The following is a 15,779-nucleotide window of genomic DNA, read 5'->3' on the forward strand; positions in this document are numbered from 1 at the left end:
CTCTGTAATCAAGAAATGCTCCCAGCTTTCAGCCTTGTTGCAGATTTTTACAAGCTCCTCTCTTAATAACCTTTCTCCATTGCATTCCTGACTTATTACCTCCCTGGCTCCCAGCACTCTTATTTATATGCAGACTCATTCCAGCTTTGCATCCCAATGTTTATGCTGTGTTTATGGTGTTGTCTCCTAACTAGAGTCCATTATCTGCTGAAACAAGAAGGGATGTTCGGGAATAAAACACAGCTTGCCCGTGGCTACCAGACCAGCAGAGCCCATCGTAGGGGGCAAAGATGTATCTCTGCTGATAGGGAGTAACCTGCTGCTTTCCCATGAGCTTCCCCTTGGGTGGCTCCAAGAGGAGGAGGAGGAGGAGGAGGAGGAGAGGGCTGAGAGCATGTGACCTACTTCAGGGAACAAGCCAGCTGTCTTTCAAAGCCTCACTCCCAGGAAGCTCTGCCCCCGAGGTAGATGAGCCCCTGCTCAGCTACTGATAGACTCCACGTCAGCAAGGTTGCATTTGTAGTCAAATTGACTTAAACAGGAAAAAGGAAGACTACATATGATGGTGGCTGGAAGATACTTGGCCCTAACCAACGACTGAGAGGATTTAATGAAGCTCAAAGCCAGGTTCAGAAGCTGTCTCTCTGCTTCCTGCCTGGCCCACCGCCTGGCCCCTTTGGAATAACAAGGAGAGGTTCCTGGCTTAGGCGGCGTGTAGGAGGGCCTGGGAGGACAGGCGGAGCACAGGTGAGCCACTCTCACCAAAAGTCACAGGCCAGGTTCAGCCCTCATCCCTTCTGCCCACTAGTAACGGCCATAGTGGAAGGTGGTGAAATGTATGTTAATGTAGGTGAGATGCACAGCATGCTGGCTCTGAATTCAGACAATTATGATTTCAAACTCTGGCTCAGTACCTGAGAGCTGGGTGACCTTGGCTAAGTGACTTAACCTCTCTATGACTTGATTTTCTCATGAAGAAAATGGGAAATAAGAATACCTCTGCTGAGTTGTTTTAAGGATTAAGAATCGTGTATGCAAGCATTCATGTACGTATAGAGGGCCTGGTGTGGCATAAACACTGGCATATGATTGGCCCTCTGGTAAATGGTAGCTTTTCCTAATTGTTTTTATAATTATGATTATTAAATGGAAAACTACTTGTGCTCTTGCTCTCATCCACCTCTCACCATCTCTATGAATCCATATGTGTAATGCCAATCCCTCTTCATATGGAACAGAAACAGGCACAGTGCCCTGGGCCTACTTAGTAGATACATATATTTGTTGAACGGAATTGAATTGAACTGAACTGTGCCCAAAATTTTACCTCCATAGGCGACTTCCTTGGTTTGCTTCTTTGGCTTTGATATTCCTCTAAAAATTAAGCTTGGCTTACTCCTGCCTAGAGCTCCTGAGTGTTTTGGCTGCAGTTATAAAGTGTTTGTGATTTTTAGTGTATGAAACATTTCATATTTGGTCATGTGCTTTCACATAATTATATTAATACTATGGTGCAATTAAAAAAAAAACAAGAACAAAACTGTTGGATCACATTTCTGTCTATAGGCTGCACGTTTTGGATTTGTCTTCTGCAAAAAAGTGGGAGAGACCCACAAAAAGTCTTTAGAATTCTAGGTGACAGTTTAATTTTGCAGACTATCAGGGTCATGTCTTCTGAGTTCATCACAGAGTCTTGAGATGGGAAGGGAACTTAGAGGTCATCTGTCCCTGCCCGCACCCCAGGCCACGTCTGCCGACTCACATTGAAACTGTGAACAGCACCGGCTCCGCAGGCACTGGCACTGACCCCAGTGCACACTGCCAGGCCCTGGGGCAGCAGGTGCCCACAACTAAGGAGGGGCATATAGGCCAATAAAGATTGTGTTGACCACTGCACACCACGGAGCCTTGCCTGGTCTTTTCCATCTTACAAAATTCAACAGGAAGATGCGAGGCTTATTGAAGGACACATTCTTAAGTCCCACAGCTCTAGAGTGTGAGCCCATTTGTATGGGTCCATATGCACATCTCTAGACCTGGATCAAGCTAACTCATTATCACAGGGATGACACACAGGGGCACAATGCATTTCACATACAACCTTCTATTCCTTTATTCCTAGAGGTCACTTATTAAGTTTTTTAAGAACGCCTGCCTTGGCTATGAACCTAGACTTCACTTAGTGCATACTTCCTTCATGAAAATGTATATCCAGACCTTCATTTGTCATGTTTCTTTTACATCCTTGGCAGTGAGGAGGTGCAGGTGGAGAAAAACCTGAAAATTCAGGTAGTCTATGATCCGGTCCAGGCAGTGATGGGTGAGTGCCTGGGCCTCGGTCGTGTCCCTGCAGGTGAAGGTGCCACAGAGCTGGGCTTTGGTGGGGATAGCGCCTTCCTTCTCTGCATGCCTAAAGCTCTATTTTACATTTTAAATCACTGTTGTGTCATAGGGTTACATTCTGATAGCAGCCAAGTAGTTAAGTTCAGATTCTTTTCCTCTGAACAGTAAATAGTTTACTTTTCAAATAGCATAATTTTTGAAGTTTTTATTCCTCACCATCACTGTGTTAAGAAAGCTGTCAAGTTTTGTAATTTCATGGAGAAGTGTGAAGTGGCCTTTGTAAGCTCCAGAGGAACCCTCTGAGGCCTGACATTCTAAACGTGATGGCTCTATTTACATATATATTGTCCTTCCAAGGGAAGGCTGGAGGTCCGGATTTGGGATTACTGTCTTAGACAGCTTCTGCTTTGTCATAGGGGCCTTGTCTCTCTTATATTCATGTATACATTCATTCATTCACTCGCTCATTTATTTATTCACTGAAAAGAGTTTATCATTTTATCTTTGATATCTGGGAAGGCTGGGGCTTCTGTTCTGCTATTAAGGAGGGCAATAGGAGTCAGGAGTCAGAGCCGCCTAGAAGAGAGCCCAAGCACCCACAGAGATAAGCAACGTGTATTCTGAGAGATTTTGATCCCACCCAAAGAGCTTTCAGTCAAATCAAGAAATTGTATCTGCTGTTCGCTTGTGTTTGTTTATCTTAAACTATGAATATCTGAGCCCCTTCCAGAGGCCTTCTCAAGAAAACCAACTTGCAGGGCGCCTGGATGGCTCAGTCGGTTTAGCGTCCAACTTCAGCTCAGGTCATGATCTCATGGTTCATGGGTTCGAGCCCTGCATCAGGCCCTGTGCTGACAGCTAGGAGCCAGGAGCCTGCTTCCGATTCTGTGTCTCCCTCTCTCCCTCTCTCCCTCCTGGCTCATGCTCACTCTCTCTCTCCAAAATAAATAAACTTAAAAAAACCCCAAAAAACAGAAAACCACTTTGCATTTATCCTTGAGCTGGGTTTTGGTTTTGCCTTCTACCTCTGCTCTCCTTGGCTTGACTTCTCTGCACCTGGTTCATTAGGTCTTGCCTAAAAGGTCAAGGAAGCTCCAGGCGGTCCTCACTCCAGAAATGGAGCTGAGAAGGCAACCGGATTTCAGGGAGTACCAGCCCTGGGAAGAAAAAGTAACACCTGTGTCCAGTACGTACCTCAGCTGGCAATAACTCCAGCAGCATCTGCTTCAGTGACATTTAACACAGTGGTCCAAGCTGTAACAATGTTATGCACTCTGGGCTAGGAGCACGCTTACATCAACCCACAAGATGCTCATAAGCACCCTGAGAGGCAGCTTCAGCGTCCCCTTTTCACAGATGGAAAAACCGAGAGTGCCAAGGTTACATAGACTGCCCAAGTCCCTCCTAATTAGCAAGTGGCTGAGTTAGCAATTCGAAATAACCATTGGCTAACACTGCCTGCTACAAGCAGTGCCCATGTTAGAAAGGCCAAAAAATGAGGTCAAGGACATGACTGGAATTTTTAAGCTTTTGTAATTTTCCCATGTTTGTTACTTATTTCCTCCTTATACTTCCCTGTAGCGATAGAAAGAGTAAAACAATCTGGAAGAGATGGTGCCTCCACATTGAAGAATCCTAAGGGATATACTGGGGATAAGGACAGTAAAAAAAAAAAAAAAAAAAAAAAGAAAGGAAACAAAGGTAGACTAAGTTGATGGGCCCTACTTCAAGGAAGAAAGTAGCATGAGGCATGGAATGATAAGAATTTCTACGATGGAACAAAGTCTCTAGGTTTCCCTACTAATGCCTGAAAGTTTTACTAATGCCGAGCCTTACTATGTAAAGAGTAAGAAGCCTAAACCAAACTATAAATTATGGATTTATTCATTGCTTTCTGTCACTTGACCTACTTAGTTCTCCTTAATCAGGAATATATACATAGTCATGCACCTAAGAATGGGCACACAAATTAAGATAAGGAAAGATGATTAGGAAAGTGTCTGGCTGGTATTTATTCAACCCCTTTATTCAGTGAATGAATAGATACTGAGTCCCACTGCTGTCCTAGATGCCAGAATCAGCAATGAGAGAACAGAGAGGTATAAATCACAATGTTCTTGCCCTTGAGGAAGGTGTCTGGTATCTAGGCAGAAAAAGTATACCAATGCAATTCTCACAGATGGGAGCAGAGAAAGCCAGAATGCCAGCGCATTCCATGGAGGAAAAACTAGGGACAGGTGATCAAAGCCTGCCATCTCTCCATGATAATGAGAAAGCAGCATGGAGGGTCAGTTCAAGACAGACCACAGGTCCGCAGATGGGGTAAGATTTATATTCCCAAAACAATCAGGTCATATATGTACTGGGCAATTGTGTTAACTTTTATGTCTTTTTATTTTAAATAACATAAAATGACAATGGAGAGCTGAGGCCTGGCCAAGACTTTACTAGCATGATAATATTTTATGTTTAATATCAAAGCCTGGGAAAGAATATATCAAGGATTGGGGGGAGGGAAGGGAATTCCAAGTGGAGGAAAGAGTACAGCAAAGAAGGTGAGGGAGAGCAAGGCAATTTATCCTCCTGAAACTCAGGGGTGGGCCTTCCTTCCACTCAGGGTCCCTTCAAATAAAGAAAGATTCTATCAGGAAGTGGCATCTCCAGGTGTGTCCCCTCCAATAATACTGACTATAAAATACATGTTATTTTTCCTTTGCATAAGACTGTACACCAACCACCGAGTTCCCAAAGGTGGAATTTAAATAATTTATTTTTAGAGTATTTGTGGAGCTCTTATAATCCTGGCCCTATGTGGGTAAGCACTGTTGGGGAAAAAAATCTGGGTAGGGGTGTCAGAGCTGATGTTCTACTTCATACGGCATCGAGCTAATGGTCCAGTAATGTAGGCAGAAGACACTTAGATTTCTGAAAACAAGGCAGTGGGTAATGGATGTGAAGTAGTTAAGACAAGCCAGGTCTTTAAGAGAGCCAAAGTTGGAGGTATTGAAAGCACTCTTTCTTTGCCAAATAAATTAGATGACTTGGAAGATGAGGCACAGAAGAGTGTCAGGCATTTAAGGGAGACAACGTGTTGTGTGGCAATGAAACATCTGCAGTGTGGAATAAATTTGGGGATGAGAATTATGAAGTATATATTAGGGACTCCTGGAAAAAAAAAAGCGATTATAGCCCGATTCTAAAGGACCTTAAAAGCTAGGCGAAGCTCAACTTTTAGTAGACAATGGGGAGCCACTGAATTTTCTTGAGCCAGGCAGCAGCTTAAGATTAATCCTTCAGGGAGCATAGAATAAACTGGTATGCCCAGATCAGAGAGGAGAATGTCCGGTTGAACCACCATCATCTAAGCATGAGTTGATGAGAACTGGACCAGAGTCCTGGTTGTTGACACAGGGACAAACAGAGAGGTGATTAGTGGCTATGATTTACAGGGTGCATGAAATACTGAATGAAATAAAAAGGATGAAGAAACGTATAATGTTATGGAAAAGGTACTGAGGTGAAATGAATGTCCTTAACAATTGTTTATAATACTAAGCATGACTTAAAAGAGTTCTGGGGAGTGCTATTTAGAAGAACTGGAGAAACCACTCACAAGTTACATACATAACTCCACAGGATAACTGTTGTCTTGCTACCAAAACCACTTGGGGATGGGGGTGGAGGGTAACACTGACTACGTCCCGTTCCTCGAACCACCCAGTTATCTCTGTCCCTCCACACCTGCCAGGCCAGAAGGCCAAAGAAAAGCTGAGCAATCTGTGGGATGCCATTCAATGTATGGTTCATTCAGGGCAGCCAGGAAAGTGTGAGACAACATACCTGCTCATCCCAAAGTTGTCCCTAAACAGGAAGGGAAAAGATCTCAGTGCTCTCCAGGGCTCTATATGAAAGCAGGTAGGAAATACTTTGAAAAGGGGGGAGTACAGGGTTAGGGCAAAGGAACATTGCGGTTCACACTGCTTCCTGTTGTTTCATTTTCCTCATCTTGGCTATTTGGAGCTCTGCTGAAGCCCTCAGGGATAGCAGAGGATGCCAATGCTCCAGGAGGAATGCCCTGGGAAACCAGAGCACATGTCTGAGAAAAGTAGGTCCTACTCTCCATAACTCTTCAGCTGCCACCTTCCCAAAGGCCAGCGTCCCAAAACAACCACGGAAGAATGTTATTGCTCCCAGGAAGACTGCAGGAGGCCCTGCCCTTTGAAGTTGAGCACAGCGATTTGTGCTGAGCCAGCCACCCGCCCTCGTGGAGTTAAACTCTTGTCCCTATTTTCAGCAGGAGCAGCATGCCTCTGTCTTGCATGGAGCCAGTCAACTGCAGACCCAGAGCCCTTCAGTAGCTTCCTGACTCCTTCCAAGTCATGGAGACTTATTGACTTCAGAGTGATTCCGTAAAACTATTCTGAAGTCAATGAACCTAAGGGTCTAAATAGTCAAATAATAGAGAAGGTTCTGTAAGTGGTTCTTTGCCATGTGCTTCAAGAGATAATAAGACATCAGTCTTCAGATGGTTTCCCAATGACCTAGCACGGTATGTCTGCAGTATCTCCATCATACATGAGCGGCAGCCTCTCTGAAGACTAGACTGGAAAGCAAAGGTTAAGAAGATCACATCAGGAGCCAAACATTCTTGGAAGCTGATGCTTCTCTACAGACTATTGATATTCAAATCCCACCAAGTGTGTGCCCTATTTTAACTGGACCACCTCAGTTAATGAATGCATCTGTTAACTTATTTAGGAGTGGGTTTTCTTTGAACTATGACAGATTCAATTTCCCCCGAGGTGTACCATTCCAAGATCAATGAAGACCTGTGACTTATATTTATATGCAATTCAGTGGGAGAGAAAGGGATTTGTGAATTCTTGCACCTAGGGATATAATATTAGCTACCTTCAACTCATTAATTAATTATTGCCATTAAATGAATGCTTACTTCTTGCAGGATACTAATCTAAGTACCAGGGAATTAAATAGACAGATAGATGGGTAGACAGATAGATAGATACACACACACACACACAACCAATCTTGGTCTTCAACAGGTGCAAATAATCCTGCAATCTTACAAGAGATAAGGATCAGACAAGGAAAGTGTAAGTGTGACACAAGAGCAATAGGAAAAGCAATGTGCAATAATGACAATAATGATAGCAATAATAATTTCAAAAATGCATATATAGCAGTCTGAGTAAGTGAGCACTCTTTGAAGTATCGTAGGTATGACAATCCAATTAATCCCCTCAACAGCCCTGTTGGGTTGTATTGTTGGGCAACACATATTTCCATTTTCCAGATAAGAAAACTTAGCTCACAGAAGTTAATTAATTTATGTAAGGTCATAGAGATAGGGCTCGGTTCGATCTAAGCCTATACAGTTTAGTGCCAAGTGCCATGCCCTGAAACACTGTGCTACCAGATTTCAGAGTCAGTCAACTGTAGCATGGTGCAGAATGTTCAGGAAGGCTTCTTGTGGGAACTAGGTTGTAAGCTGGCCTTGAAAGATGAGCTAGAATTCAGAAGTGTGAAAAGGAAAGGAACAGAGCATTCTAAGTAAGATGAACAAACTGAGCCAAGCTTGAGAGGCAGGAATAGCTGTGGAGGAGAGAAACGGCACAGTGATTAAGTGTGTGGTCCTTGGAGCCAGAGTCTGCTGCTTCAAACCCTGGCAGCCCCCCTTACTAGCTCTGTGACTTTGGACAAGTTCCCTAGCCTCTCTGTTGTGTCCTAGGATTCTTATGGTAAAGTGAACATAAAAATAGTGCGGAAGAGTAGATTGGTAAATATTTGTACACCCACTTAGAACAGCCCCTGACACATAATAAGTGTTACACGAGGCATTTCTGAGTCACGGGCACTGAGAGCCAGGCTTAGCTAAAAGGATAAGTGATATTTAACTGCTTGTCAGCCTGTGTCTTCCCCTTATCACTCTCCCCTTTTCAGACCACCTCCTCGACACCCCAGCATAATTTTTGCCTGGGTATAGAATTAAAGGAAAGCTCCTGGCCAAACCCTGTTATAAAGGACACCAGTGCAATTGCCGTCAAAATAACCACAAACATTTACCCAGAGCCTGTAAGTGAAAAGCACTTTTAGGTGTACTCAATAATTTAGGGAGAAAAAAAAGGAAGAAAAAATTGCAGTTTGAATGCCTCCAGGTGGAACCAGTTGCACTGAAAGCCCACGGCTATGCCGGGCCCATGGCTGGCTGCAGTGCAGTGCGCATGGGGCTGACTCCAATGCCCAGAGCAGCCACGGGAGTGAGGGAAGGAGTCAAGGAGGTCAGGAGCCCTTACTAGCTCATTAGTGCTATCTGGATTTAAAAAAGAGATTCCCAAATCCCAGGAGGTGGCTCACTGCTTGGAACAAAACCCAGTGCATTAACATCCTGGTATTCCAAAACGATCCCCGAAGCCCCGCAGTTACGCTGATGGAATGTGATTTATACAGAGGCAAGTGCTGCCAAGGCCCAGACTGGGGAGGCAGCCGAGCAAGGGAACCGCTGAGAATGCTATGAATTTCTCTATTTGCGAACCTCCCAATTAAATAGAAGTGCACCTCAGGGGTCGTGGGTGCCCAAGACCAGGCCTCTGCCATTGTGTGCCTGTGGACTGCAGGCCTAGTCACTACATCGGACCTCTGCATCTCGGCTGGGCTCCCGAAAGTGCCACAGTGGCCATCTGCAAAAGCCTACTCTCTGAGCTTGCCAAGCCTTCAGCCTGATGTTTACCCCAAGAGATGGTTCTAGACCCAGCTCAAAAGCTGCTTTGGTTTCTTTTGGGAGGATAGAGGTGAAGGGATGGGATAGGAACACGCAGGTGAAATAGAGACACGATTCACACAACAAAACATGCCCATATTCACAACTTCTAGAATTCTCTCCAGCTCAGGAATATTATGAGTTAGGCTCTCCCTTACAGTCTTCCACGGCACTGATGGCTACCACTGTAGCCTGGAGGGTGACAAAGCAGAAATGGGTCAGGAGCACACTCTCTGGAGTCAGACAGGCCATGGTTTGCATTCATAGCCCTACCAAATTAGAAAACTGTTCACGCATATTCCCAAGTGGCATATTCCCGAGTGCCCTACCTGAGGGTGTGTTCTATTAGCAAATGACCACTATTTTCAACTTGAGAGCCAGTCAGTGTATCAGCCTGGACAGGCCAATTGCTGCGCAAACCACTTCTACCTCTCAGAGGCTTAGCTCAGTGCAGGTTTATTTCTCACTCTTGTCACAGTCAGATGGGGGGGGCCCTGCTCCACATGGTCACTAAGGGATCCAGGCTTCTCAGATAAGGCAGCTCCCGCCAATTCCTAGGACCTCAGCATTTTACACTGGCAGACAAGGTAAAAATGGAGCAGCTAGGAGCCAAATTTGGAAGTGACACACATCACTCCCACCCACATTCCATTGTCACATGGAGTGCATTTCTATGAAGGGACGGTAGGAAAGTAGCGTCTATTTCTGTGTACAGGAGGAAAGGGAATTAATGGAGCTTGCTAAACACTTCTGCTGTCTGCAGAATCAGGGAGGCTTCCTGGAGGAGTGATACCTGAGCTCCCTGAGGATGTACATTCTTGCAGCCTCCCCTGTCTCTGGCTGGAAGTAACCTCAGAGGTCATTTCAGCCACTATCTCCCAGTCCAGCAAAGCACAGAGCTGGGTGCATGGTAATTGCTTGGACAACATTTGGTGTCTGATCTGAAATGGGATCTAGAGGAACGCAGCAGACAGAGGGGCTGAGGGTGGATGCTGGGCCCAGGGTCCAGAGCCAGAGCGTCGATACCACCTGAGTGCGAGTCAGAGGGACCCCGGGAGGGTCCCCACAAATTAACTCCACTAGTGGGTGGGCAGAGGGTCAACCAGAGAATCTGTCTGGCTGTTTGCAGCTGTTGTATACGTTTGCAAAACCTCCCAGACCGTGTAAATACCTAGACAGCTTCTGCTGAACACCATGTGTTTTTGACAGCCATTTGATCTGCTTTCACTGAAAAACATCCGGAATATATAATCCAAAATAAATATATATAAATACTCATTTATAATTAGCCCGCTGTTACTCCCTCATATATGGAGTGAAAAGATTTCCAATCTTGCAGTTAAAAAACCCCAATAAATCATTTTCAATGATAAACTGCGTGTGTCATTCTTGTAGTTAGAGTCTTAGGGTTACAATGGCTATCAGAGGTCACTTGATCCTTTTCCCATTTTCCCAGAAAGATCCCAGCTTGTTTTTAGGACCTCATAAAAGGAGAAAGCACAGAACATCAGTGCCTGAAAAGCCCTGGGCTGTTCCACTCTGCTAAGGCTCACCAAGAGAGACTGCTTGCCCACACAGAGCTGTCGACAAGAATGGGAGTCCCCTGTTTCTCACCTGGCCCTAACTCCCTCTGCACTTCCCCTGCTTGAGACTACCAGCCCCAGAGTTAGTACACTCAGGCTGCCAGAACAAAATGTCACAGACTGGGGGGCTTCAATGATGGAAATGTATTTTCTCACAGTTCTGGAGGCTAAAAGCCCAACCTCGAGGGCCAGCGGGACTGGTCTCATGTGTTTGTCTCCTCAACTTGCTTACGACACCGTCTCACTGTGTCACAGCCTCTTCTCTGCGCACATGCGGAGGGAGAGAGCTCTGGGTTCTCTTTTCTTATATGGACACAAGTCCAATCAGATTAGGGCCCCACCCCAGTGACCTCAGGAAACCTTAATTCCCTCCTTACAGGACCTATCTCCAAAGCAGTCACATTGGGTGATAAGGCTTTGCCAGGTGAGCTTTGGAGGGACACAGTTCAGTCCATAACAGCCCCCCACTCCAAGGGACCAGCCTAAACCCTGATTCGGTTGTGCAGAGCAGTGTGGAGTTGGTCCCACTAGTCTCGCGCTCCTCTGCCCCATGGCTCAGTCAGTGGCTGAGATCTGCGTGTTGCCTCCCAGGGATCGCCCCTTCAGATGGTCCTCGGTCCCTTCCTCCCTCCTCAGAGATCTAATCTTACACCCCTGGCTGTCCAGAGACAGTCCTTCCTGAGGATCTGCAAAGTAACTTTGGTGAGAGCCTGCTTCCTTTGTCTTCCACCCACTGTCAGGCTGTTTCAGAATGTCAGCCTTCCCTGGACCACACGCTGTCTGTAGTCAGGTAGGATGATACAAATTAGATTCCTGAGTCATAATCTTACTCATTTATGGGGGTCGTTCATTCATCCAGCAGATTTGGGCTGGTTTGGGGGGACTCTCCTGCCTGCGTGAGTTGCATGGCTATTGTTTTAGCTGTATTCAGAGACGGGGGGACCGGACATGACCCCTGACCTTCCTGAGGAGCATGAGGCCATCTCACAGGACATGTAGAAATCACAGTAGAATCTCCTTAGTTTGAGATCAATCCTGGGGCTGTGGGGTGGAAGGCAAGGAAGGAAGGAGCCCGGAACAGGACACCAGGACTCTGGTTCCTGCTCTACCATCTATTCTGTGTGCCTTGGGGTGAATGACAGCCCCTGTGTGAGCCTCTGTCTCCTGACCTATTGTCTGGGAATGTGAACTAAATGTTATCTCCAGGCTCCCTCCTATCTGCATGCCCTGCTGTGCCAATCCTTTCTTTTTTTCTTCCTGGCCTGGGCCATGCAGGAATATCTATTACAGAGGGCTTCCTGGACTCCACTAAGATTCCTTGGGAGTGTCCTAATCACCCTCACTCCCCTAGATTTCCCTGGATACAACTGTGGCCCACGCACCTTCATGTCAGGGACCCGTCTTCATTTTCCAGGTCCAAGAAGATGAATGCTCAGCAGGTGCACCAAGGGAATGGAGCATTTCTTTGAGGAAGTTAATAAGATCGTATATTTTAGCCTTGGGGCACTGGAGAAGGGAAAGAAAAATTCCCTGAAACAACATGTCTCTTGTTTAATAAAGTTTTATTATTATTATATATGAGTGTGTGAGAATGAGAAATCCATATCAGTTCTTTGCCGTCACAGCTTTATTGGTGCTGAGCTTAAAAAATCAGTTTGGTGACTAACAGAATAAAGAACTGACTGACCAGTGATTTTCAATATGTGGCTCTTTCAGGAAGCAATCTAATAGAGTAAGAGCTTATTGAAAAGTGTAGATGATGTGGAAATGAGTTACACAGAGGGGTGGCCTGTCCTGGTGTGCACCTTGGGAAGGACAGGCATATATGACAGGTGACAGGGGCCTCTTTGATTGCTGGCTACACTAGCTCAGTCAACACTCCTGCTTTAGGAAGTAAAATTAATTTTACTCTGACTCCTATCTCCCAGTCCTTGTTTTGAACCTCCTTAAACTGAGAGCATCTTACTACCACAGGAAACTCTTTTGTTCAGGCAGGCAGGCCTCGGGCTTCTGTGTGTGTGTGTGTGTGTGTGTGTGTGTGTGTGTGTGTGTACATGCCTATGTGCATCTGTGTGTACCTGTGTGTACATTGAGCCCAGGTGTCTGTCCCCAGGGCTTATGGTCTCAGCCTGGGCTCTCCCTGGAGGATAGCAGACCCTGCTTCTCGTTGGAGCTCATTGAGGGATAGAACAACCATGACCTACCCTAGGGACTCTACAACTCCCTACATCCAGGTCTATACCAAGGGTTTTCCCTGGCCTAAGGACAGTGGTTAACACCTCTTTAGTAAAAACCAAAATCTGTTTTTGGAGCCCTCACCCTGGGGTGGGCCTCTTTCCCCTTAATCTCCTGAGCTTCCTTGGTACTATCCACAGCCACTAACTTTTGAATCCCTGAACCAAAGTATTTTAAATTTGGCTTTTCTGAGCAGAGCAGAAGATAGGATTTTCTTTCCGTGTTCAAGTAGTACTTTGTGGCCAGGTGGCAGAGCTGAGCCAAACTCAGCAGCCATGTTCCAGGAGTCCACGATGGCAGCAGGGCTGGGCTGGTGAGGTGGAGGTGATATGATGCAGTGTGTCTGTCTGCTGGGGCCGCCATAACAAACTACCCCAGGATGGGCAGCGTAAACAGCAAGAGTTTATTTTGGGTGGCTTCTTCCAAGGCCTCTGTCCTTGACTTGTAGATGGCTACCTTTCTCCCTGTGCCTTCACATCACCTTCCCTCTGCCCTTATCTGTATCCTAATTTCCTCTTCTTCCAAGGATTCTAGTCAGATTGGAGTAAGGTACATCCTAATGAATTAATTTTAACTTAATTACCTCTCTAAAGACTGCATCCAAGAACAGTCACACTCTGGGGTACTGGGGTTAGGACATCAATACATGAATTTGGGAGAGACACAATTCAGCTCATAAAACATGTGACAAAGGAACAGAAGCTGTGTGAGATAAGCACCAGGGATTGAGAAGCAGAATGTGTCTTTGCTGTTGTCAGCATTCTCCCTGAGCTGGAGCGCAGCCCCCCCCCCCGCCCAGTTCTCAGGTGCCCAGGGTCCCCAGCATCCCCGGGGTCCCTCCCTCTACACCTTTTATTGCAGCACGAGAGGTACAATGATTGATGAGACATATAAGGTGGGCCCACACAAGCCACAGGGGAATAAGCCTCTAATAATGGAATTATAAATATTAACCACAGAAAATAGATACTGTTTTTAATAAAGGAGATATCCATGTACAAGAAGAGATCATGCATGGGAAGCAGCCACTCTTCCTGCCTCAACCCAAGTCTGGGACATAACTTGTTTAGTCCCTGCATATCTGAATCAGCTTCCTGTGGCCCTGCTGTCCTTCTTTCTCCAGCAGGAAAGAATGAGAAACTGGTACCCCCAAAGCATCAAAAGAGCAAGTAGAGTCAACAGAGAGCTGTTTGGATCTGAACAGCTATTTTTCCTCGTTGGACATTAAAAACCTAGGTTCTATCTCCCAGAGAAAGAGTGGGTATTGGATTAGTGACATTCTGGGAGGGGCACTGAGCCTCTGGCAGGGAGATGTAGACCAGAATTACTTTGGGGAACGACATGCAGGGATGCATCATGGTTCTGCAGAGTTAAGTGTCTGTCCCAGACCTCAGAGCTACTCTGTTGAGCTGAGGCTTTAGGTAGAGGGGAGGATTGACCCTCTAATGGGGCAGATGGTGCTCCTTTCATCTAGAGCTTTTATCCAGCCAGGGAGCCATCTGAAGTCTAGGCTGAGTTTCCTGTGGGGCACCAATGAGGAGAGCAACACAGCAGTGGAGGTGGCCTTATCCATCTCTCTTTCCTGCTCCCTCCATCCTCTGTCTTCAGGCTATGTGTCCTGGGGATAACTATTAACAGCTCCAAGTCTTCTAATTTTTTTGCATTGAGTTTTCATTACACTTTAAACATCACCACGGATGGAATTAATGAACAGAGGCCTGCTGGATATTCAGCCAGAATTCTCAGAACCCCAATGGTCTTGACTCTGAGAGCTCAGGACCACTTGTCACTTAAGTGATCCATAATTTTGTTTCTGATTAGTTCTGAGTAGTACCCTCAGTTGCTCTGGGAACCCCTTAGCCTTCTGTCTGACCATGAGCATGTTTGACTCTCTGCTCTTTGTCTTATGGACTTGATTCAAGTCCAGAGGGTCCCTCAGAGGTGGGAGTTTATGACTCCAAAGGACATGAGCAGCTAAGAAGGCCACCCTTTTTACAGGACTATGTTCACAGGAAGAAAAGCCAAACTCTCTGCATAGATAAGCAGAAAAATCCTTTGGCTCTGAAAACTTTCCTCCTGTGTTCTCAGTGCCTGGAATTATATTACTGGAACTTGACTCCTTTGTAAAATGCAAAGACATCTAGGAAGAGTGAAAAACTTACATTATCAATAAGAATTTGAGGTCTGAGGGCATGACTTAAATGCCTTTATTTATATATTACTTTTTTTTTTTCCTGCCCAGGACTCTCAGAAGGTTAAGTCATTCCATATAATCAAGGAGTTCAGATTGCTGAAGATTTACATCTTATAAGTCTAATTTCACCAATATGAACTAGTTTGGATAGAGATCCCATCTAAAATGTTTCAGGCTGTGCTACCTTCTTAAATACAACCTACCAAATGCATAAAACACTTTCTTGATAGTTCAAGGTCATCATTATGAACTCCCATCACTGCCCCCTGTGCTGATTCTCTCCGGCTTCATCGCAGGGTCCTGGGCTGTTGCAATGGCGGTCCTTTCCTTTCCTTTTAAGTTTTCTGTCTTCTCTCTCTCATATAAGCCATTTTTTCTCTCTTTCTGCTCAAGCTGAAGTGTTGCCTTAGGCATTTGTTCTCTTTTCTAACCTATCCTTTTAATCACCTGGGGGGAGGAAATAAGATACCCAAGCTTTGGAGAGATCTGTGAGTAAAAGAAGAGTAGACAGGCTTTGAATAAGAATTTTTCCCATAGACTAGGGCAAGAACTTTATTACAGGATTTACTAATTCTTACTACACAGATACTTTGGCTTTTTCTCTGATTTTCAGCTATTATCTGGATAAGTGAAGTGACCAGATACC

This window comes from Panthera onca, chromosome A3 (assembly GCF_046562875.1).
Source record: "Panthera onca isolate mPanOnc1 chromosome A3, mPanOnc1 haplotype 2, whole genome shotgun sequence".
In the NCBI taxonomy this organism is placed as follows: Eukaryota; Metazoa; Chordata; class Mammalia; order Carnivora; family Felidae; genus Panthera; species Panthera onca.